Source organism: Eretmochelys imbricata, chromosome 1, assembly GCF_965152235.1.
Source record: "Eretmochelys imbricata isolate rEreImb1 chromosome 1, rEreImb1.hap1, whole genome shotgun sequence".
Classification (NCBI taxonomy): domain Eukaryota; kingdom Metazoa; phylum Chordata; order Testudines; family Cheloniidae; genus Eretmochelys; species Eretmochelys imbricata.
The window spans coordinates 302,132,910-302,159,297 of NC_135572.1; positions in this window are offsets into that span (position 1 = coordinate 302,132,910).

Consider the following 26,388-nt stretch of genomic DNA (forward strand, 5'->3'; position numbering starts at 1 on the left):
AGAATAAGTGGGTAAATTAAAAAAAATTACCACAAGGCAACTGAATTAAGCCCATGTCATAAAAGATTTTGTTGGAAAGTGTGACAACAACATTGCTAACAATCAGAATCTATTACAGCACATTCATATAGCAGAGCATGGGTTCTAACAGAGTATTATTAGTGCATCAGGATAAACTTTGATACTCAAGATTGCACTCAGCATCTTCCCCATTTTATTGTCTTTTGAATTCATATATATGCAGCAGCTCCGGAGAATCATATAAAGTAGAGGGGGGCATGGTGCCCTCCCCAATCATACCACCATCCCCACCCCCCACCTGTCCTTCCTCTTCCCCTCTCGGCTGCATCTCATCCTACCAGTTGCCTAACTCCCCCCCACACACACACACACACCCCATGAGCCTTTATGCCCCACCCCTCCCAGGAACCTCAGCCCTCGAGGGACCCCCCCTTACTGTCCCTTCCCAAGAACCCCTGCTTCTCCCACCCTGCTCCTTACCTTATCCTACCTCCCTGCTGGCAAGCCTCACCCTGGGGTGACAATTCTGACCAGCTTCACAGCCAGTCCCCACTGCTGACAGGAGCCTCTGTGGTTTTTGCACCTGGCAGGTGAGAGTCTGGCACTTAGCACACTGCAAACACTGTAACTTTAGAGGCGGTGTGACACCATGATGTGTTTGGTCACACTGCCACTCACTCAAATTTGGCCCCACCATTATGATCATCACTTGACTGGCATTGGGACTCCACATGCTAAGCCACAAAGCCACATTATAACCTGACCAGGCCAAAAAGCATTTGGGCCATGGCCCTTGTGGCTCACCGTGGCTCTGCAGCCTATGAAATGTATATTTGGGTTGTGTACAGTATACATGTTTAATCTAATAATTGTATTCCTCCAGGGACTTGGAAGACCTCTCAAGTGGGCCCTCAGTTCTGCCATCTCCTCCCAACCAGGTGGCCTGGACTTCTATTCAAGTTATTTGAATAGTATTTCTATTTTCATTCTGTCCTCAGTGAATGTAGTATAAGTCTCCTGCTCTTCTCATAGCCTAGCTTATAAGGTTAAACAAGTATATTTTGATTCACAATAGCACAAAAGGTTAAATATTGTTACCCTTTTTGGCCCATGTCGTTGGCCAATATTTGGGATCTTCCGAGTTGTTTCTGCCAGGAGGAAAAATTAATGATAGAGTCAAATATCATTTCATGAGTACAATCCTACTTGGTTACAAAGAATGTGTGCAAAGTCCTGTTCTCCTGAACACAGCAGGATCAAATGTTAGGAGGCAGTTTTCTTGCTCACAATTCTAAGCCTTTCTTTCCAGCCAGCACTCTGCCCGAAATACTCTCTCTTGGCTTTCTCTGAGAGCCACACTGCCAGTACTTCTCTGGCTGTCTCCTCACTTTCTAGCTCACACACAGCTCCACCAATTAATCCCCAGCCCTTGCTTTTGTTATCAGTCCCCAGGGAAACCACTTAGCCTGCATGGCCCAGCCTCTGCCCAGGCCTTGGGTGGTTGTTTCCATTGTTTCATCTGTCAGTAAACAAAGGTGTTGTTGTAGCCATGTAGTTCACAGGATATTAGAGAGACAAGAAGGGTGAGATAATATCTTTTATTGGACCAACTGCTGTTGGTAAGAGAGACAAGTTTTTGAGCTTACACAGCACTCTTCTTCAAGTCTGGGAAACTAACTCAAAGTCTCACTGCTAAGTACAAGGTTTGCTAAACAATCTGTTCAGTTCAAGCCTTGTATTTAGCAGTGACACTTTGAGTTAGGAAACATCTACATTGGCAAAGTTACAGCACTGGAATTTACAACGCCTCTCAGAGAGCACCAAAGGAAAACTGCTGTTGTGTGTTCACACTGACAGCTGCCTGTGCAATAGCGTGTTCACACTTGCGATGCTATTCGTAGTGGTCAGCTATCACACAGAGCACCTCTTTCTCTTTTGCCGCTAAGACTTGTGGGAAGGTGGAAGAGGTCACAGGGCACCCTGGGTCCTGTCCCAATGCCCCGTGATGCATTGCTTCACATCCCACCGATCCCTGTGCTTCTGTCCATATTTGGCGCCACCTTTCAATAGTTTGTGTACTGCGCGCCCTGCCCTGCCTCTTTCTGGCTGCAGGAATGGATCCCGAGCTGTTGACAAGAATGCTGTTTGCACTGACCAACACGTCACGAGTGGCAGTGGAGTTATTCCTTAAACTACAAAGGCAAGAGGAATGCGACATTGATCTCGCCACGCATAGTAGCTGTGACACGAGAATGCTTGTGGCATTCACGGAGGTGCTGACCATAGTGGAATGCAACTTTTGGGCTTGGAAACAAGCATTGAGTGGTGGGATCACATCGTGATGCACTTCTGGGATGACGAGCAGTGGCTGCAAAACTTTCGCATGAGGAAAGCCACATTCATGGAACTGTGTGAGGAGCTTGCCCCAGCCCTGCAGCTCAAGGACATGAGAATGAGAGCTGCCCTGTCGCTGGAGAAGCGCGTGGCGATTGCACTGTGGAAGCTGGCTACCTCAGACTTCTACCGATCGATCGCTAAACAGTTTGGAGTGGGAAAGTCGACCGTTGGAGTTGTGTTGATGGAAGTGTGCAGGGCCATTAATCACATCCTGCTCCGAAAGACCGTGACTCTGAGCAACGTGCATGAGATTGTGGATGGCTTTGCAGAAATGGACTTCCCTAACTGCGGAGGGGCGATACATGGCACGCGCATTCCAATTCTGGCACCAGACCACCTAGCCACCAAGTACATTAATCGCAAGGGGTATTTCTCTATTATTACCTGGAGCATGTCTGCTTGGCACTCCATAACTGTTAAGAGCTGCTCTGTGGCTTTTCTCTGGTGTGTCGCCTTCTCCTTTTGTTCCCTCTTCTCGCTGTCCTACCACTCCTTCAAATTCCTTTGTCTCGGTGGCGGAGTGCATCATAACCTCATGCATAAAGTCCTCCTTAGTTTTTCTTGGACGCTTCCTAACTCTTTAAAAAAAAGGAGGACTTGTGGCACCTTAGAGACTAACAAATTTATTTGAGCATAAGCTTTTGTGAGCTACAGCTCACTTCATTGGTGAGCTGTAGCTCACGAAAGCTTATGCTCAAATAAATTTGTTAGTCTCTAAGGTGCCACAAATGCTCCTTTTCTTTTTTGCGGATACAGACTAACACGGCTGCTACTCTAAAACCCATCTAATTCCTAATTTTTTGCAACCATTCTGCTGCCAATCACAAAGAGGGAGGCTACGCTCCCAAGGTCATCTCTGTGAAGTTTAAATACAACATTTTACAGAGCAGTATTGTTTGCAACAGAGACAACACTGTTTCAGTGCTTTAAAACACAGCCAATACTCACACACCTGTCACTAACTGGCTGACCCCAGGCAAGCACACATAAGCCACAAGACCCCCAATATAGTGAGTAGCCACAGGGACAGGATACATCACTGTTCTCTGACCCTGCTGTACACTGGGCACATGGCTCTTGGGCACTTAGAGAGAGCCAGCACTGTAGGGTGGGTCTGATAATCATTCCTGTCCCCACACTTTCCACAGGAGGTGATCATTATGGAAGATATCTCGCTGCTGAGGGCGAGCAGGGAATCAAGGGAGGGTCTTCTCCAAGCCTGCGGCTTGCGCCCTGGCTGCTATGCGGCTAGCCTGTGCGCAGCTATGGTTCCCTTCCCATGACAGAACATTGGTGCGGGAAAATTACCCTTAATGGGGCAAGAAACAAAGCAGCTCTGCTGAGGAACCTGCGGGAGCAGATTGCCCAGTATCTCCACGATAGTTTCCTGGAGATCTGAGGGAGATTCCCGCAAAGTGAGGGCGTGTATCAACGGCCTGTTCTGCCGCTCAAACTAGGCATGAGGTGGGAGACAAGTCTGCTTTCTGCAACCCTCCTGCCCCTAACAACTCACTTCAGCAATTCCCCAAATCAGATCCACTTACCAGGGGCTTCCACTCCTGTTTGCGCTTCACCAAGATCTGACTGCTGTGACAGGCTAGGCTCCTCCAGGGTAAAAAAGAGCTCCCTGCTGCATGCATCTCTGGTCTCTGAGTCATCCTCTGCCTCTGGTTCCCCCTCCCCCTTTTCATCCAAGATTGCCTCCTCCTGGCTCAGTCCACTCTCAACTGGCATATGAGCCAACGAAGTATCCAAAGGGGCCTTTGCAGAGGAGATGGGGTCACCACCAAGTATCATGTCCAGCTCTTTGTAGAACCGGCAGCTCATGGGCACAGCACCGGAGAGGCAGTTTGCCTTCCACACCCTGTGGTAGGTGTTCTGCAGCTCCTTCACTTTGACCCTGCACTGCAATGTGTCCTGGTCATGGCCCCTTTCTATCATGCATCTAGAAATCTGTCCATAGGTATCATAATTCTGATGGTTGGAGTGCAGCTGTGACTGCACTGCCTCCTCTCCCCAAATGCTGATGAGGTCCATCAGCTCGGCATTGCTCCAAACGGGGGATCGCCTCAAAAGCTTGTTTCTCACCAACAGAAGTTGGTCCAGTAAAAGATATTACCTCACCCACCTTGACTCACTAAACAAAGGCGTATTTACTTGTTCCCTCAGTTTAACCCGAAGGGAATGTGGTTAGAATGCCTATCAGTTTCATGCAGTGTAGCTGTAGCTCTGTTAGTCCCAGGATATTAGAGAGACATGGTGGATGAGGTAATATCTTTTATTAGAGCACCTTCTGTGGGTGAGAGAGCCACACAGAACTTTTCTTCAGGTTTCTGATTGCTCTAGTTCAACAGTTCTCAAACTGTGGATTGGGACATCGAAGTGGGTCGCCGGAGCTGGCATTAGACTTGCTGGGGCCTGGGGCCGAAGCTGAAGCCCAAGCCCCACTGCCCAGGGCCAAAGCCAAAAGGCTTCAGCCTGGGGTGGATGGTCTCAGGTTACAGGCCCCCTGTGTGGGGCTGTAGCCCTTTTGCTTTGTCTTTGGTCCCCAAGCCCAGGGCAGTGGGGCTCTGGCTTTGGCTTTGCCCCCCACCTCCGCCAAGGGTGGTGGGGCTTGGATGGACTCAGGCTTTGGTCCCATCTCCTGGAGTCATGTACTAATCTTTGTTGTCAGAAGGGGATCGCGGTGCAATGAAGTTTGAGAACCCCTGCTCGAGAACAAAGACACCTGCCTTCCAGCATAATAACATTCTTCCGGGGCTTCCTTTATAATAGGATAAGGTTTCAAGGCTTTTAAAAAACATAATACCTACTTTACAGTTGTGGACTGTAATAAAAATGCTCACAAACAAATGACTAAAATTATGGATCAGGGGTTTTTTTCCTCCCTTGTTAGGATTTTTAACAAAATGTTAGATCATTGATACAGCACACAGGGGCTGTGTCTTCTTGTACGTTTGGAAAGTACATTATATATTATGAGTGCTACCACTAAAAAAATCATACGGCATTAAGTGAGCTGAAGTTGGGTTAAAACAATGAGATTGTAATAGCTTCAAAAGCTTGGAAACCTGAATTTTTCTGGTAACTGCAATTCACATTAACCTCTACTTGAATGTTACTCAGCGCACCAGGGAGTTATTTGTATGGTCTCCTACCACTGTATGTCCCTGCAGGATTTTGAACTCTTCTTGATCAGTGGAAAATTCCATGTCCTTGCATAAACTCTAGTACTGCTTTCCTTTGGTTCAGTACTACTCCGTACTATGCTAGATAGAAATTTGCAAACAATACCTTCACAGACTGGAATAATTCCAAACCATTTAGCAGGCTTTTAGTCAATCTTCCTTTGTATAATGAATGAAGAATGCAAATGTAACAACTATTCACAAAAGCCATATTGTGAGACAGTGATGGCTTACGTGCTGATGTGATCCATTGTTCACACACAGAGCACAGTGTAACATGTTTTATAGGGGAGTTTTGTTTTCTGTCAGTGTGTTTCCTTACATCTTCCAAGAAAGAGACTTCTATATAGGTATCGAAGCCTACAGAGAACATAGTACTACAACTACAATATAAGAGATTAAAACTGAGATTAGTTGGATAAATGTACGAAAATTAATGAAAATCCAGTGAAGAGATTAGCTGCACAAATACACAGAAATCTGTGAAAGGTTGTCAAGTTTATTTGCTCATTGAAATAATGTTAATCTGGTTAATCTGGTTGAGTTCATTGTGGGTAACTGTAACATGTAATACTGTACATTGTAATTTAGCATAAGCTTGGATGAGCAGGTACCATCTAAAGCACTATTATGAAGTAGTAAAATACAGCATGGAATCAAAATGTGCAGATTAAACCTGGTTGGGAGGAAAGAGGGAGACATTTTCACAATTTCCCACCACCTTTTAAAAAAATTCTACCGTCTGTCATTGATCCAAAAATGAGGATTTTTTGTCATTTTTAATTATGATTAATTATCATTTATTATTATTATTATTATTTCAAATTTATAAATGTGGATACTGTGAGTAAAGAGAAACAAATGTCTGCCTAACAAGAACAACAGTGGACCCAATCACACCTTCTTATGCAAGCAATCCCAGGAAGGATAGTCTTGTGATTAGGGCACTGGATCTTGAGGAGGTTCTTTGCTTTCTATGTGCCTCAACCCAGCATCAGTAAAATGGTGATATTATTTCCTTTCTCCCAACCTTTGTCTTTTTTCCCCTCTATTTACACTGTAATCTCTTTGGGGCAGGGAATCACTCTTATTCTTTTTCTAAATAGGGCATAGCACAATGGGGCCTTGATCTTGATCAGGACCTCAACCATACTATTATGACAGTGATGGCAAAGGAAGAGGAAGGGGATTTGAGGGAATAAACTCTGCTAAATAATGTTTTAGTTAAATATTACTCTGTTATTGTTTTCGCTTTCTTTTATAATTACTTCCTATTGTGGGCTAATCTTACTCATGTCTGTAAATCAACTGTGTAGGGCTAGCATGCCTGTATTATATTTACTGCCTTGCCTTTATTATATTCTGCTTTTATTATATTCAGCTGTAATGCAGGAAAACTATAATGCGGGCCTGTACCCTGTAAAACTTTTAGCTAAAGCAAGCTAGCATATGTTTGCATAAGTGTGGTTATGTGGGTCTGTAACCTTTGGCATAGATAAATGGTTTAACGGTTACCTTTAGATTTTAGGAACTAAGGATAGCTTGCTCAATTGGTAGGAGTTAGAATTTACCAGTAAATGCTACTGCAAGGAAGATGGAAGTAATTGCTGCAATTTGGGATAAGCAAGAAGTGACAGGCATGACAATGAGTTAAGATGGCATTTAGACACATCAATATGTTAACCTATAGAATAAGTACATCTCAACATTATGTGAGTGAGGAAGCTAGATTTGGGCATGGTGGGTTGGACAGTAGCTCAGGCCCAATAACAGGACCACCTACCATGTGGAGGAGATTTTTTTGCAATTCTCCATCTTTTGCTCTGCGCTTTCTACCATCTGACCCTTCAACTCATTGAGGAACTTGGGCCACTGGAATCACTAGTATACGAGAGACAGGGCAGGTACTTTGTCTCTTCTTACCAGGTCCTCAAGGAAGGGTGTGAGTATGCAGATCTAAGAGCTTATGCATAGAATGAAACCACAGAGAGCCTCAGTACTGTATTCCTCTTACCTTCTGATGAGGCTTGGAGCTTTTCTGGCTTTGTCCATTATTCTAAGAAAGATATCTAAGGCTTTACTCTGTCCTCAGTGTGAGTGTCCTTGCCATCCACCCCGAGGCTCCCCACAAGATATTGAGCTCTGTAGTTTTAGTTCTGTGCAGCCTGATTCTAGAGCAGTCAGGTCAATTGGCCAGCAGTACAAACATTATTAACCTCTAAAATGTCAGGCAACAACTGAACTCAAAGGAACTGTTACAGGGCTATAAAAATCAGGAAACTATGGCAACACTTGGATTAGTAAAAGAAGTAGAGTTTAATCCATAATTAGACTGTAAGCTCTTTGGGACAGAGGCTGGGTTTTTTTGTTCTGTGTTTACGGCACCCAACACAATGGGGTCCTAGACAGTGATTGGGGTTCAAAGGTGCTATGGTAATTCAAATATTATTATAATTATTACTTTTTCCTTTCATTCATTAGAGGATAAGACTTGTACTGCTACTGTAACTCCTGCCGATTTTCATGCTATCCATTGCAAGAATGGTCATAGGTGTATTTTACATTAGTTTAGTTCTGCACAAAACTATAACTTCTGCCTTCAGCCACTAGCAAGCACTGGTAATATATACTCCCCTATGCCTTCCGCCAATCAGAAAAACACTGAGTGAGGCTGCTTCATTCTTCAAGGAGGAGAAAGGATTTTTGTGATGCATTAAGTTCCTTTATCTGTGAACATAAACGTCTTTCGGTAGCAACAGTATTTTTATTTTAATGTCTCAATTGTTTTTTTAACTGCTTCACTCTTTGACCTAATGTTATAATTTTTTTCCTGTAACACAACAATTATTTTATTTTTTTCTCCTCTCTCTGGAGCCATCTTCCTACATTTACTTTTCAACTCCTGAAACTTGAAGGTTAAGTTACTGTCCTTATTCTCTCCTCCCCTTACATGATATTACCTGCTCTTCAAATGAGAGAACATCACAGAACCAGCCTGGATTGCAAACTATACTCACTTTCCTCCATCAAATCCTTGGCATCTCGAAGTAGTATAAATATAAGGCAGAGAGAGAGGGAAATGACCATCTGTGTACAACTTCCGAGGGCAGTAGAGTTTGGTGTGATCCAAAGACAAACCACTAACATTTACTGTCCAAACACAACTACTTCCTGGAATGCAGGAAGCCTGAACAGACCAATAAAAAGATCCCAAGTTCTTCAACATCTTTTTTTAAAAAAAACTAACAGATAATTATTTACTATTATATTCCCAGAAACTTTCCTTTTTCCCAAGAAGTGAAGTAAGAATGTGCTAAGTGGGCTTCCCAAACTTTCCTTCATACGAACAGTGGAGCTGTGGCGTTCAGATAATTAGAAACACCCTGTTCAAGTATGTAAATAGCTGGTACCTTTGTATTAGTTGAGGCATCCACAAATACAGTGTACATGATCACTGGAGGCATCTACAATCCCAGCAGAATTCTCACCAACATTTTCTAGAAAACAGAATAGATAATGGTCCTCTAAAGGAACGTTTTGGTAGGTACTAGAATAATATTGTGGACCGATTTACAGACCACTCCAAAACCCCTCCAGAAAGTATTACTCCTTCTCCTCATTGACACATCATGGGAATCTGTGAACTTGATTACTTCCTGCTAATAAGCAATCTGTTATCAGCCTTTCAATCATTATTTAACTATGTCATCGGTTGGGCAAGTTCTGAGCCAAGACTTCAATTTTTCTGCTAAATTCTGTTCATTTTGTCCCTGGGGCCAAATTAAGTCCTATGTCTGGGACCTCAGTCCCTGAAGTCAAGCAAGTACATCGGGAGAGAAGCTTTTTCACTTAAAAAAAAAAAAGTAATTTTCATGGGTGCCGAGAAAGGCTTAGACCAAGTATAACCAATATTGTAGAGTATGCCTGAGTCTGCAGACAGCCTGGACCAAAATCTCAAAGAGATATGAACTACCCCACTCATCTTCATGGGATATCAATTCCAACTCCACTTTTCTGGGGGCCTCTGCCAAACACACCCTTGCAGAGGACTCTGAATAGCAGGAGAAGGAGAAGGAAAATGCAGTGGACCCAGCCCTCTCACTCAGATATATTCTTGCTGCTGGAGTAAAAATTGGTGCGGGTAGTGGTATCTGTACAGAGAAGAAGGGGAACCCATACTGCTTCCCCTGCTTCTTGGGCACAAGAGGAAACCCTCTGCCAACACCACTCGAACCAGGGGCATTGGCATGGGGTGCAATGGTGGGGCCCTAGGTGAAGGGCCATAGGGGACCTCACAATGCCTTAATATGGCACTCTTTGTTATCTCATCTTCCCACATTCCTGGATTCTGTCTGCTTTGTCCACTAGTTGTATCCCGTCTGATACCTAGACTGTAAGCTCTCTGGGGCAGGAACTGTCTTCTTTGTTATTTATCTGACCAGTGCCAAACACAATAGGGTCCTGATCCTTCATTGGGATCTCAGGTGCTATCGTAATAGAAATAAACAACACCACCCTAATAATCTCTGGCCAATCAGCCACATCCAATGAAAGGGTGACAAGCTGTGTTATGCCTGGGTTGGACGGAGTCTTGGACCAGCTTCAGGTAGCCAAAAGCCAGCCCTTTGTAAGGGAATGACTTCTCTGCCAGTTCATCTACAGGGACTGCAGGCAAGCTGGATGAATACTGTGCTTCAAAACATTCCAGAGGAATAGTTACCCATACAAATGTATCCATACAAACGTACTTGCATTTGGGCCTAGAACACTCAGAGTTGCATCTGTAGCTTTACAAGGCATATCGGAAATGGGTAGGATCACACATGGATTTGTTAAGGTGCCACATGGAGTCTTCCTGCCACAATCAAGTATTACCTTTCCTACGGTCTCTTTGGAGAGCGGTTTCTCTCTTTCCATGGAAATCATAACCCAAAGCCACTTCTTAGACAGTCTTCCAATGCCCCTCTCATTACCACACTCAATGCTTTGGGGTACTCACTCTTTTAAGACAGGTACTGCCACATCAGCCTGTACTAGAGGATTTAGGCCAGTGGGTTTCAACCTTTTTTCATTTGCAGACCCCTAAAAAATTTTGAATAAAGGTACAGACCCCTTTAGAAATCTTAGACATAGTCTGCGGACCACAGGTTGAAAGCCACTGACTTAGGCCATTTGTCTATGGCAGGGATTGGCAACCTTTGGCACACGGCCCATCAGAGGAATCCGCTGGCGGGCCGGGACAGTTTCTTTACCTGCAGCGTCCGCAGGTTCAGCCGATTGCAGCTCCGACTGGCCGCGGTTCACCGTTCCAGGTCAATGGGGTCTGCAGGAAGTGGTGCAGGCCGAGGAATGTGCTGGCCACCGCTTCCCTCAGCAATTTAGTAGATGAATCAGATGTTAGTAAAGTGAAATAGGACAGAACTACGCACAGGCATCTTTCCCTTTGTCCCAATGTATTGTGATATTATTCTAGATTTAATCTAGATTTAGGTGGTGTCCCTAAGTATCTTTTCTCATCAGCCCTGCCTGATATTGTTTTAAACGCAGAAAAACAACTAAAGTGTTTAGCCAGTTTCTCCCTCAGAAAGTCTGAACCTTCATAGGGATCACAAAATAAACCTCGATTATTCCCCTTAATCCAATAGTGAGAAGAGTATAAAACTCTAAATTCTCCATTGCTATGTTTTATTTCTAGTTGAAAGAACCAGAACTTTTTCCTATAGGTTATAGTTGCTTGAGTCACATCAGAGAGCACAAAAACTTTATAGCCTTAATTAAACTTCAGCATCGCTGTCTGCTTTGTTAATCTTAAAAATGCAGTCACAATCAGATGACACTACAGAAGACAAAATAAAATTATTCTTTAAAAAAAATGGACTAACCCTTGCCAAGCTGGATCAATTTCAGACAGTAAATCCACCTGTGCTGACCTGCATTATTGGTGTAGATTGCTTTGAAAGTCTTGTTAGAAACCTTTTGCTGTCAGTGGAAAGATTTCTCATTGATTGCTAGTACTTCTTCAAGTGAACTGTTAAACAGCTCCAGAGGCAACTTATCACTGACCTCCCCCAAATACCTGTGATGATTTTCCAAATGTTCTCTATCTCTCTCTTTTGAGGGTTCATTATTGAATTCACTGAAACTCTATACTGGTACAAGGTGTGACGGGTTGGGTCACAGAGATGCCCTGCTACCTGAGACTACCTCTGAGCCCACTTTCCCTGGCAGCTTGGGACTTCAGTACCCTGTCTGGTTGAGCCAGACATACTAGCCTTCTACAAACACAGACCCAGGTCTGAACCACGTCCCCCACAAGCTGCAGACTTAACTGAAAACAGCTTTAGAAGTGCTCCTGTCTCTAGCACTCAGACACCCCATTCCCAATGGGATCCAAACCCCAAATAGATCCGTTTTACTCTGTATGAAGCTTATACAGGGTAAACTCATAAATTGTTTGCCCTCTATAACATTGATAGAGCGATATGCACAGCTGTTTGCTCCCCCAGAAACTAATTACTAACTCTGGGTCAATTAATAAGCAAAAAGGGATTTTATTAAGTATAAAAAGTAGAATTTAAGTGGTTCCAAGTAATAACAGACAGAACAAAGTAAATTACCAAGCAAAATAAAACAAAAACACGCAAGTCTAAGCCTAATACAGTAGGAAACTAAATGCTGGTAAATCTCACCCTCAGAGATGTTCCAATAAGCTTCTTTCACAGATTAGACTCCTTCCTAGTCTGGGCCCAGCAATCACTCACACCCCCATAATTACTGTCTTTGTTCCAGTTTCTTTCAGGCAACTCTTTGGGGTGGAGAGGCTATCTTTTGAGCCAGCTGAAGATAGAATAGAGGGATTTCCAGGGCCTTTTATATTCTCTCTCTTGTGGGCATAAACCTCTTTGTTCTCCTGTGCAAAATCACAGCAACAAGATGGAGTCTGTAGCCACCTGGGCAAGTCACATGTCTATGAATGATTCAGCTTTTTGCAGCCTGACGTCATTGTTTACATGTTAGTTTGAACGTTGCCAGGAAAGCTCAGATGTAGATTGGCATCTCCCAAAGTCCATTGCTGGTTAAGTACTCCCAATTACTTGAATAACCCCATTCACACTATGTTGACCAAATCTGCCTTATGTGTGTCCTACATCAAACACTTTAAATACAAGAATAACTTGTATTTAACTCATAACTTCAGCTATAAAAATGATACATGCATGCAAATAGGATGAATATATTCAGTAGATCATAATCTTTGCAAAGATATGTTACATGGCATATCTAGCCTAAAACATATTCCAGTTATGTCATATTTACACTCATAAGCATATTTCTATAAAGCATTATGGGGTGCAACATCACACAAGAGTCCATCCACATGGTTCTGATTGTGGGATCAGGGCCTTAAGCTCTAGTCTTGTGACATGATGCCTGCAGGTGGATCTCCGGGCCCTGGTGAACCCCAGTGAATTCCGTGGATCTCTGCAGTTACAGTCTTCAGTGGCTCTGCCCACATGCAACTAGTTGCAAGATCGGGGCCTTGGTTTGTTCTTATGTAGAAGAACTAGGAGGATATGTCACTTTTTTTTTTTTTTTTTTTTACAACTCTCGAACTTTTCCCCAAGAAACCAGCTATATACTGACACCTGCTTCTGCTTTACTCAAAGAAGGACAACAGACACAGGACCTAAAAATAGACCATTAGACTGTTAGACTAAAACTATCAGAAGTTTCTGTTTCTTGAACTTGTCAGAAAGATGAGGGGCACAGTCTATGTGTCCAAATTCCTCATGGAAGCAGGAAGCATGAACTGGGATAATTTGCAGGATGGGACTGGGGCAAGAAAAGAAGACAATTTCCTCAGAAAAAGAAAGTAATACAGCAAGAAATTGTATTACTTTTTCTACAGAGCCCTTGCTATAATAGGGATACCTGGGGCAGTTCAGGTTTGATTAGACTAGAGATAGATGAAGATTTGGATTGGTTCTTATTTTATCTGAACCAGCTGGCTCTGCTCTAGTCGGGATATGATTTTGTTATTCACTCAGAGACAGAACTGTGCAACATTTTTCACAATTTTGACAATTTGTGTTTTAACAGTTATAAAGCTTTAACTTATTGAATCTCAGTGTCATTAAATAATTATTGTCTGACCTCCCCCATAATTTCTCACCACTGTGAAAATTTCAACTGATAAATATTTTTAAAAATGATTAAAACTCATAATGTAGTACAACTGTGAACATTTAAATTGTTTAAAAATTTACATCTATGCTTAAAATAAATTGTGATATTTTCCATCAAAATTGTTTTTAAAAAATGAATTCTGCCAAGTCTATAAATAAACCATGTATATGAGAGAAATTCCCACACCATTCATGATGACACAGCTGCATTCATGTCTCACTGAATTAAAAAACCACAGGAAGCTGCAACAAGCAGCAATTCCAATTTTTCAGTATATGAAAAATTTGAATCACTTTGATACTGTCAATTAAAGGGCTATTTAAAAAAAACCTTTACAATTTCAACCAGCTCCACCCAGCTGGTGCTGGTTTGACATTTCATAGATTCATAGAGTTTAAGGACAGAAGGGACCATTAGATGATCTAGTCAGGCCTCCTGTATAACACGGGTCATACATTTCACCCAGTTCTCCTGTATTGAGCCCAATCACTTGTGTTTGACTTCAGCATAACTTGTGTTGGCTAAGGCATAACGTCCAGAAAGATATCCAGTCTTCATTTGAAAATATCAAGAAACTGAGAATCCCCCACTTCCCTTGGTAGTTTATTCCAGTGGTTAAATCATTGTCACTGTTTAAAATTTGTGCCTTATTTCTAATTTGAATTTGTTTGGCTTCAGCTTCCAGCCATTAGTTCTTATTGTGCTTTTCTCTTCAAGATTAAAGAGCCCATTAGTACCCAGTATTTCCTGCCCATGAAGGTACTTATTCATTGTAATCAATTCATTCCTCAGTCTTCTTTTCCATAAGCTAAATAGACTGAGCTCTTTAATAGGCTCTTCCTGTAAGGCATTTCCTCCAGGCTTTGAATCATTTTTGTGGCCCCCTTCTGCGCCCTCTCCAATTTTTTAACATCCTTTTAGAAGCATGGACACCAGACTTTATGTATGCAGTATTCCAGCATTGGTCTCACCACTGCTGTATACAGAGAAAAATCACTTCCCTACTCCTATTCCCCTGTTTATGCATCCAAGGATCACATTAGCCATTTTTGCCCCAGCATCACACTGGGAGCTCAACATTGAGTTGCTTGTCCACTATGACCCCTAAATCCTTATCAAAGTCACTACTTTCCAGTTATGGTGACCAGAGCCAGTGTGAAAAATCAGGACAGTGAGGGGGAGGGAGGCATAAATAGGCACCGATATAAGAAAAAGCCCTGAATATCGGGACCGTCTCTGTAAAATTGGGACATCTGGTCACCCTATTTCCAGTATACTGTCCCCTATTCTGTAGGTTTAGCCTGAAGTTCCTCATTCCTTAGGGTGACCAGATGTCCCGATTTTATAGGGACAGTCCCGATTTTTGGGTCTTTTCCTTATATAGGCTCCTATTACCTCCCACCCCCTGTCCCAATTTTTCACATTTGCTCTCTGGTCACCTTATCGTTCTTAGATGTATAAATTTGCATTTGGTTGTATTAAAATGCATTTGGTTTGAAAGGGCCCATGTTACCAACTGATACAGATTGCTCAGTATAACTGTCCTGACATCTTTATTTACTACTTCACCAATCTTTGGATCAGCTGCAAATTTTATCAGCCATGATTTTGTATTTACTTCCAGAACACTGTTGAATGTTCTGTTTGTTCGCATCTCTGTGAGGAGCATGTGGCTCAAACCCTTGGCTGTATGATAAGACCCCCTGTTTGAACTCAGAGATTAATCTCTCTATGTCAGCAAAGAGTTGGAGCTAAGCAGCAAGGTTTAACATATAAGTCAGTTGCCAGGTAAACAGAGGGGCAAACAGGACAGTTTCAGAGAAAGTTTGGAGATGGAGTGTTCCTTCTAGATATGGCTCTGCACCAGGAAGTGGATATGGATGATGAGGGAACCACTGCTGCAGTCTGCCTTGGATGTGCTATGTTTTCCTTTCTGCCAGAAGACCTGAAGAGTTTTCTGGTGTATGAAGTGCAAGTTGGTAGCCATATTGGAGAAGAAGGTATGTGGTCTGGAAGTGTAAATATCAACACTGTGCAGCATCCACAAAACAAGACTTTCTAGGCATCCAGATTCAGAAATCCCTGCTACAGGCACCACAAGAGGAAGGATCGATATGAGAACTAGAGAATGCTGAAACCAAAGAATCCAACTAGTAATTTGTGACCAAAAGGGCAAAGAGAACCAGAAGGCTTTCAACCTGACAAGAAGCACTGAATTATTATCAGATAGTAACCTACTAGGAACCACGCTCTGGAGGAACAGAACAGAAAGTTAAAGGGGACATATTGATGGGTGTCCTTGTGGTATGAAGGAAGCAGCTATCTAGAGAGGTTTTTCAAATACCCTTATTTTCAAGAACTCAGCATCCAAAGGTCTCAGCTCTTTTGAAAATCTGGCCCCATATATTTAAAGTAAAATTAGGGACCATATGTCTCCATTTCAGTCTACTTTTGTTGAGAGTTAAAACAATAGAAATCAAATAGAGTTTTTGTTTAAGCTAGAAAATAGCAATACAAATTTAGGGCACGGCTAATCTTCCATTTTTTTTTTTTATCTGCCAGAAGCAGTCTTCACTGATTGGGGTGTAGCTATTAGCCCAAGTAAATTTAATTATGTGTTTAGTATGATTTAAAAAGAATCTGCAAGGATCAAAACAGATAAATAAGACTAGAATAAATATTCATTTTTAAACATGGTTATTCATGGTACCATGAAAGATATGACCTGCAGTGACCAAGCTCTTTAATCAGTATAGCAAGATGAGAGCTCTAATTTAAATGAAAGAGTCAGTGATCTGAACTCCACAGTCTTTCATTGCTTTGCGTAGGGATACTTCTCTTTTAAACACTGAAATAATTTGAGGAAAGGAAATTGCTAATGCTCCCCCTTTTTTGCAAATTCCATATAAGCCCAGATATTTTCCAAGACAGTTGCAAAGATCCATTAATGGATTTGAAATAGGATTAGTTATATTTTAAAAACATAGTATTATGAACATATTGTACAACTTTGTGTGTTATACCATTAACTTCTGTAACTCCTACCATATTGCTTGGGCAAAGAATTCCATAGTGACAGTGAAAAGCAGAGGTTGCAACTGTAAAGATTTATACTGAGACTGTAAACCCTTCATGGCAGGAAGAAAAGGAGTACTTGTGGCACCTTAGAGACTAACAAATTTATTTGAGCATAAGCTTTCGTGAGCTGCAGCTCACTTTATCGGATTCATGGCAGGGACCATCTCTTTGTTATGGCTCTGTGACACTGGGTCCACGTGATGGGGTGAAAACCTAATCACAGGATAGAAAGATTTAACAACCAATTAGTTACATCTACTGCACCTGTGCTGTAATTAATTAGTTCCTTCTTAGCCAGAGGGGCTGGAATTGAGGCATTGAGGTGATAACTTAATGGCCACCTGCGCCTCATAGAAGGGAGAGAGTTCAATTTGAAGGGAGGAACCACAGGAAGCAGAGGGACTCCTGTGAAGGAACCTGAGCCAGAGTGTGCAGGAGAACAGATACCTCAGGGAGACTCAGTCTCAGAGGCCAAGGCTCAAATATCAGAGCTGGGGAGAAGACTCCAGAGTAGTTGACAAACAGAGGTGGCTTTAGTGTGGGTTCACAGGTTCAATTGCACCAACAGAAATCATGAACCCCCCTGGAGTGGCAGCTCCTGTCCTATTGGAGTGGGCCCAGCTTCATGCGTTGCAACCTGGTGCACTGGGTCAAAGTATCACTGAGGGATCGCTGTGCCAAACCTGAGTGCCACTGTGACCCAATGTACCAGCTCACAATGCCCAGAGCAGGAAGCTAGGCCCAGCCCTTCTGACAGGAGCCACAGCTATGGGGTAAGCGCAGGGCAGGCTCTCTCTCCAGCCCCTCCGCACACACACCTTGGGGCCTCCCCTCTTCACCAGGTCAGGACTAGGGTTGCAGTGCCTGGGTGGAGAGTGCTGCTGCAGATGGTCGTCAGTCAGTCACTCGGCAGTTTAGTACACTACACCCATTGAACTGGGAGGCTACCTGCACCAATGCTGAGCAAGGAGTTTGAAAAGTCCAGAGGAAGGGCTGATGTGTTGAGAGACTTAGGATATTAGTCTGAGCATCTGTTACCCTGAATTAGATGTTTCTTAGCTGGCAGGCTGAGCTGCACACAAAGACAGACAGCCTACCAGGGTGCTTGGAGTGTTTCAAACAGCACTACATTAAACTGCACTAGGAAATCTTTGGTAGGCACCAGCAGGGCCTATGTGGACAAATTAATGCCCAACATGTTTGTATGCTTTAGAAATCACACTCCCGTAGTCCACATTACTACTCTATCTAGACAAGCCCTTAGATATAAGTAATCATTTCCAGTGTTTTTCCAGTGTTTATTGGATAAAACTGAAAATCTGAAGTCCTACATGCTCATCACCATAGTACCTGAGCACCTTCCAGTAATGCATTAAGCAACACGACTACACATCTGTCATGTGTGTGTTCTCTCACTCTCTCCGTAGAAAGAGGAACTGGCTGTGATTCTGCAATAGGAGATCTGGCCAGAGGGGCAGTTAAAGCGGAGTCGTCACCAACAGGTCCATGAGTGAGCCAAACCAGTGCTGGAGAGGCCAAGCTGGGGCTATCGAGATAATTTTGGCCTTGTTCTGCCTTGTCCTGAGTGATCTTCATGAGGACTTTGTGAAGCAACAACAACAGCAGGAAAGTGCACATCAGAGCCCCTGACCACGGAAGTAGAAAGGTGTCCGAAAAGAAGCCTCTATTGACCCCACAAAACGAGCAGAATAGGTGGCCCTTCCTGTTCTGGTGAGTCATGAACAAGTCTACCTGGGGAGACCCCCACTTTCGGAAGATCTGGTCAACCACATCAGGATGGAGAGACCACTGGTGGCGAGACAAAAAGGTCCTGCTGAGGCAACCTGCCAATAAGTTTCGGGTTGCGGGAAGGTGCACTGCTACGAGATGAATGGCATGATGCACACAAAAGTCACATAGTTTGAGGGCTTCCTGGCAGAGGGCTGACGATCTGGCTCCGCCCTGCTTGTTGATATAAAACATCATGGCCATGTTGTCCATCAGGACTTGAACCACTGGGCCTTGTAACTGAGACCAAATAGCCTGGCAGGCCAGGTAAACCATCCTGAGCTCTCGGACATTTATGGGGAAGGAGTGGTCAACCCCCGATCAGCAACCCTGTGGACTGAATTCGCCCAGGTGGGCTCCCCAGCACAGGGCAGAGGCATTGGACACCAGAGTTAGCGAAGGGGCCGGGGCCGCGAAGGGCACTCCCTGCAACACCAGTGCGGGATCCAACCACCACGCCAGTGATGCCCGGATGTGGTCTGGCACCTGAACTACCAGGTCTAGGTCGAGCCTGTTGTGGATGTAGACCGACACCAACCACGCTTGCAGTGGCTGGAGGTAGAGCTGGGCACTACGGACCACATAAGTACAGGCAGCGATGTGGTGTACCAGCTTTAGACAAGTGCAGGTGGTGGTGAGCGCGTGGCCCCTCACACAGGAGATTACATCCGACATGGCTCAGAAACAGTTCTCTGGAAGGAATGCATGAAATCGAGAACCGCCCAATAAACTCTATCCGTTGCACTGGTACGAGGGTGGATTTATTTTCATTTACTAACAGGCCCAGATCATGGCATGTGGGCTGCTCTGCACATCCCAGGACATCTGGAGAGAGCACTGAGCTGCTGCGGCACGCTCTTCCACAAGGGCCCCAAACTCTTGGGCCACCTCCTGGGGCATGGAGTCCTTAAATTTGTGGAGGGAGTCCCACCAGTTAAAATTATAATAACCCAAAAGAGCCTGGTGGTTCGCATTCCAGAATTGGAGACTAGCTGCGGAATAAATTCTTTTCTAAAAAGTTCCAGTCTCTTGGCCTCCTTATTTTTGGGGGTGGAACTGGCATGTCCTTGCTTATCCATTTTGTTGGCCCAACACAACCAACAACTCCAGGGAAGGGTGGGTATATAAATATTCGAACACCTGGGCGGGGAAAAAATACTTTTTCTCAGCCCTCTTGGAAGTGGGCGGGATGGCGGACTGGGTTTGCCAGAGGCTTTGGCAATGTTCAGGACCCCTTCATGCACTGGGAGCACAACACGTGCGGGGGTAGACACGGATAGCACATTGAACAAAGTATCTGATTGCTCCGCCATCATTTCTACCTCAGGGTCTAAGTTAGTGGCCACCCATCAGAGCAGGGCTTGGTGCTCCTTAAAGTCATCCAGTGGGCTAGTATGGGAGGGCCCCGCCACCACCTTGTCTGAAGAAGAGGAGGATGACTGAACCATTGCGGGGAGGGCCTAGGGCATCATCCCCCACTGGGGAAGAGAGTCTCAGGGTGGGCACCTGTTCTTCCACCTCAGCACCCACCGGCACTTCCTGCAGTGAGCCCGGTGCCCCCGGTGCTGTCAGTGCTGGCTGGGGTTTGTCCAATGTGGTGACCAAGGACTGGTGAGATGGGGGCATTGGCATAATTGGCCTGCCCCTGGGATTCCAGTAAGGCCACTGTGCTGCCCACTAGCCTTGCTGTGGCAAATGCAACCTCTGGAGCCCAGTCATGATGGTGCTGTCTCGGTGAGGGACTGAACTCCCTCTCCATGCCAGAGAAATCCTCCTTTGGAGACAAGCGCAGGCCATCGACTCTTGAGTCTGGGGGCTAACCATCACCATGGTAACCGGTGCCTCAAATGGTCAGATCGGTGCCAGGAGTTGTGGGAGAAGCACCGTGCTGCAGACAGTCCCTGAGGTCTCAGTGACGGTGAAAATCGGCACGAAGATGGCCAGTGCTGACTGTAAGGCAACTGGCATCTCCCTCTGGGTGCTGGTGATCTATAACAGCGAACCAGTGACCTGAGCTGATGTGGAGACCAATCACGCAGCAACAAAGGGCTCTGCCTTGGCTCCGGAGACCGGCGGCACTCAATCGCCTTCCGAAAGGCCTTCATGACTGGCTTGCCCTCATATGGAGCCTTCACAACCAACGACTCCAGGGGAATCCATCACTGCATGAGGTGCTGGCTGCGGTGGAAGAGTCCATTGCTCCCTGGGTGCCAGGGGCTGAGAGGCCGTTGATTGTGCCATCAGCCTGGGTCACCTCCTGCTCCCCGGAGTCAGTTGTGGATCCCTTAAGGGGGTAGTAGGTATCCATGGAGGCAGGCCCCTTGCGGCTCAGGCGTGGGCAGGTGGCCCAAGCAGGGTCCTTTGCCCAATGCCCCTTGATCTGACTTGCTCAGTGCTAGGTCCCTCTTCTTAGTCTTCTTCTTGGGCACCGGCGAAGGGGATCAGTGCCGGGAAGAGCCCATTACTGGGGGTGCGCGATGCACCAAGGCCGAAGTGCTGGGCGTTGCGTCCGTCCAGGCCAGCTCCGAGGCTAGGCAGTGAGCGGCCTCCATTAGAAGGGCCCTAAAGCAAATGTCACGTTCTTTCTGTGTCCTGGGATGAAAGTTCTTACAGATGCAACACTTCTCTTTAGCGTGAGATTCTCTCGGACAGTTCAGACAGCTACCATATGGGTCATTAACAGGCATAGGTCTGCTGCAGTCAGAACGGGGCTTAAAACCAGGGACTGGGGCATGCCCTGCCTGGGTCAAAGTCCCCACTGGGACCCTCACTGACCAACTACAGTACTTAACACCTACTGTAATGAGAGATTTTGCTTTTAGCTGTTTAGAAATACCTTACAGCACCTTAAATAGAGGCTTGCAGTAAAACCTCATAAAGGATTTAAATAGCATAAAAATCTTATCTTTCCAGATTGCATAATTAGGGTGGTGACAGTATCAGGGCACTTTGGTTTGCATAAAGCAATGGTTAGTTTTAAGATTAAGGCTTTAAATAAGTAAAAATTAGTGATAGTTTAAATTTAGAAGATACAATATGGTGGACCAAAATGGCAGATATAGGGATGATGTAGTAGTAGAGAATGATCTTCCAGAACTTTCTAGAACCTTCTAGAAACTTCTGGAATCCAAGATGACATCTTGTGGGGGGTGAAGCTAGGCAGGCAAGCATATGTGGGTACATGTGACCAAGCACATGTATGTACATGTGACCATGTGATATCATAGGAGAGGGGCTGGAAAGCTGGAAGCTGATTGGCTGAGACAGGCCAATAAATTATGTTAATGAGCAGACCTGGAGAGAGCAACCAGTATATAAGGCCGACAGCCAGCACACTGTAGTGGGTTTGGGATCCTCAAGAAGAACAGAAGCTGCAAGACTCCTCTGAAGAAAAGAAGCTACCTGAAGAACATCTACCTGGAAAGAAAAGGGTTTTAGCCAGGTTTTGGGTGAAGTCTTTTAAGGCTCTGGGTGGGATTTGCTTTGGGGTCTGAGGGAGCCACTGCCTGCAAGGAGCCTCAAGCAGCAGTCCAGCAGCAGGAGACTCCTGAGGTTGCCCTGACAACGGCTGCTATAGCAACCAAACCAACAGTCTACCTTAGCAGCAGCTCTTAACTGCCACTGGAGGGTAACCGTTGTGGCCTCAGTCATCTGCCAGAACAAGCTCTGACAGCTTCCTGAGGGAAGACAACGTCCCTGACAACATCTCCATTTTTAGACAGAAGGACCTTTGACCGTTCAGTGGTACTTAAGAATAACAGAAGTGCAATTCGCCATCTATTATTCAGGAATGTGTGGGTTTCGCCTGTAAATAAAGCTGGATGCCAGTGGTTTGAGTGAGATCTTCCCCTACCCAGTGGTTATTGGATGTTAAATGCTAGCGTTAAGGGAATGATCACACTGTTATATGTTATGTATGGTATATAGCCTGTGTCTTTTATTTGCTGCGCCACTTTATTTTAAAATGTAATTCCGTTACATTTTATCATGCTTTACTCATTTCTTCTTTTTCTGTAAATACCTAATTCCTTCAATAAACTATTTCTGTTTTCAAAGAATTTCTGCTTCTGTGTCTATCCTTGTGTGGAAGGCTGTATCCATATCCTTCCAGGGGTTAGCAAGACTACCTTGCTCTGGGGAGCCCTCTGCGGGTCAGAGACAAGCCCCCTAGTAATATTCTGGTAATTCCTTTAGAGCGGGCCGCAACCTTGTTTATCTTTAGTTAAAATGTAGACAAAAATTGTAGGTAACATAATTGGCATCTAAAATCTGAGGGTAACACTACTTACTAACTAATCTACTATTAAACAAACTATTTACAGCTGGAACACGAGGTTCAAAGAATAGGAAAAAACCGCTGACAACGTGCAAAGCAAGGGAAAGAGGCACTCCAACCAACCACCACAGGCAATAAGAAGGAACTGAGAGGGTGTAGGGCTGGCAGCCCCTGAGATACTGACGCATGAGTGCAGCACCCAAGGGGGCACAACAGCCAGCTCTATGGATACTGCTAAGGCAAAAGTCTCTGACAACTGTGCACATGCACACGCCTAGAATGGAATCAACATGAGCAAGAACTTGAAGAAAAATCAAAATTACTAGCTTGCCCCCAGAGTGGTGGATTTAAAAAACTGCTATTGAGAATGTGGAAGAAAATCTTCACAACATTCTTTCAATTTTGAAGCAGCCCAAATTTGGGTCAGAAATTAACTAACTGTGGGCCTCTTAGTGCTGCCTTTTCACAGCTGAGGTAAGTGTTGTTAACATCTTTATTGGATGACTTGAGAAGGAACAGGAATAATGCTTCTCATCTCGCCTCTTCCTTCCTTCCATATTCTGATTAACAAGTTGATTATCTCACTAATATGTTGGGACCGGAACCTATACATCATCTTCAACTCCTCACTCTTTCTCCTGTTGAATCCAAGCTTGTGCCAAGTCTGGTCTCTTCTTCCTGTAAAATAATGTTGAAATCTACTCTTTCCTCACTGATAGAGTCTCATCCATACCTTGTTCAACACTTGGTCTGTTTACAGTAGATTTTTCCTCCATGACTTTACACCTCTCTTCACTCTACCGCAAGGCCCTATCTTTATCTCTGTTGTGACTTCCTTCTACTCTCCTATCAATCCTCTTTCCTCACTGTTCCCATCATCTCCTACTCATATGCTTGGTTACATGCTGAACTTGACCCTAATGCTTGGACAGTATCCAGAAGCAAAAACACCAATGACCAGATTTTTAGAGGTGTTGAATCCTTACTGGCTTCAATAGACATAAATGCCCTCTTTCAATTCTCTCCTTGAAAACTAATTTCTCCTCAAAACCCTGCTTACCTTTTTTCTTCACCGATAATTTCTGAGTACCGTCCTTGACTTAAAGAGTTTCCTTTTGTCTCTTCTTGTCAAGCTTTGTCTCTCAGCATGTAAGAATGGAGCCTGTTCTGTTTGTAAAGTACTGAATCAGTTTGTGTTACTTTATAAATGAAACATAAAAATAAAATACTGATTCCTGCAAGAAATGTTATTTATTCCAATGATATTACATTTCTTCTCCCTGTCTTTATACCCTGAAATTAGAAGTGTCAGCTGTGCAAGCAAAACATTGCCATGTGTAGCTTAGTCATGTTATTATCCATGATAGAAACAAGTCACAGATGCAGTGAGTTCAGAAACATTCACAGGAGTTCTCTCTTCTACCCACTCCACAACCACATCAATTAAACCATACTATGCGTGCGGCAGTTACACAGATGTTTGCACTCCTATTGCTCACCAAGAATTTTGTATTACAGGCTCACTGTCCTTTAGAACGAGAGTCAATCAGCCTTCAACAGTAAATCACAGGTTCCCTCCTACTTCTTAATTACATGCAACCATCACAAAGTCATCCTAGCGGGAGAGAGTTTTCACCTAAAGGCAGTGGTGAGCTGGAGCAGGTTCGCTAGAACTGGTTGTTAAATTTAGAAGCCATTTCATTCCAAGGAACAACCGGTTCTAAAAGGGCTTCTAAATTTAACAACCAACCAAAAGTGGTGCCTTAGGGGCCAACTCAGTGAGTGCTCCGGGGCTGGAGCACCCACGGGGAAAATTTGATGGGTGCAGAGCACCCACCGGCAGCTCCCTGCCCCGCGCCCAGCCCCAGCACTCTGCTCCACCTCCACCTCCTCCCCTGAATGCACCGCCCCGCTCTGCTTCTCTGCCCCCCCACCCCAGCTTCCCGCAAATCAGCTGTTCACATGGGAAGCTGTGGGGGGCTGAGAAGCAGGCGGCAGCTTTGCACTCAGGCCCAGGGAGGCGGAGGTGGAGCGGAGGTGAGCTGGGACGGGAGGCACGAGGAGGGCCGCCCACACCGCAGCAAGTAATTGTGGGAAGCCGGAGGAGGGGGCAGAGAAGCAGAGCGGGGCAAGGCGTTCAGGGGAGGAGGCGGAGCGGAGGTGAGGTGAGCTGGGGCCGGGAGTGGAGCAGGGAGCTGCTGGTGGGTGCTCTGCACCCACCAAATTTTCCCTGTGGGTGCTCTAGCCCTGGAGCACCCATGGAGTCGGCGCCTAAGGAGCCACTTTTGATGTGATCAGTGGGGGGAGCGGTTGCTCCACCTGCTCACCCCCAGCTATGCTACCCCACCTCTAGGAACCAGAGGGACCTGCTGGATGCTTCCTGGGAGCCGCCCCAGGTAAGCACCACTGGGACTCCCCACCTCACCCCCCGGCATGTCCTTCTGGTTCTTAGGGGTGGGGTGGGCACCCACTACAGTGGCCCACAAGACCCTCCTGACCAGTTTTGGGGGCAGTCAGGGGACAGGGGAGGGGGGTGGATGAGGCAGGGGTCCGGGGGGGGCGTCAAGGAACACGGGGGGTTGGATGGGGCAGGAGTCCTCGGGGGGAGGGGATGGGCCATGACCCCCTCGTGGAGTGAGGAGGAAACCAGTTAAGATTTTGGCAGCTCATCACTGCCTAAAGGTTAATAAATGTATGGTGTACACAAGTGGTGTTCCTTGTAAATACTCATCTGGACAGGACATTGCTACTGTTATCTCAGTGATATCTTGAAAGTTTATACAAATTTTTGGGTTTCAATATTGAAATCCATCTTGGAATTTTGTACTGTATTTTCATATACTGGGTACAGCAGCGGTTTCCCTCTTCCGCATCTCACAATGCAAACAATCTAATTGCTTGTCCTGGGACAGATTCTGATGTCATTCCTCACAATGGACAGCAACTTACTCCATGAATGGTCCCACTGACTTCAATGGAACTAATTGTATAGCAAGATGCTATTCAGCCTGAAGAAAAGTGTCAGAATCTAGCCCTGTGGCTTCACAACTTGGATCTCAATTTGTAGAAATGTCACCCACCCACATCAGCAGGTGGGGAAATTGATGGGACCACTAGTGAAAGAGGGACAATCTCAGTAGCAAGGGAATGACAGAGGCTGTGGGTCTAGCCGATCACCTATTTAGTTGGTGAGGAAGGAATTTTTTTTCCCATAGGCCAAATTCCAGAGGACCAAGGAGTTTTTCGCCTTCCTCACAGCACCTGCAAGTCACAGTGGGTTAAGGAGGAACACACATGGTATCTAACTGCAGTACTGGGATGGTGTTGCTTACTTGTTGCAACCCTGCAGCTGGTTTCCAGTGGGGTTAAGAGAATAAAGTGAATGGTTCCCAGAGGTAAAAGACCTGGGATTTTGGTGATAGGTCTTGGGCTCATGTGATAGGATCAGACCTT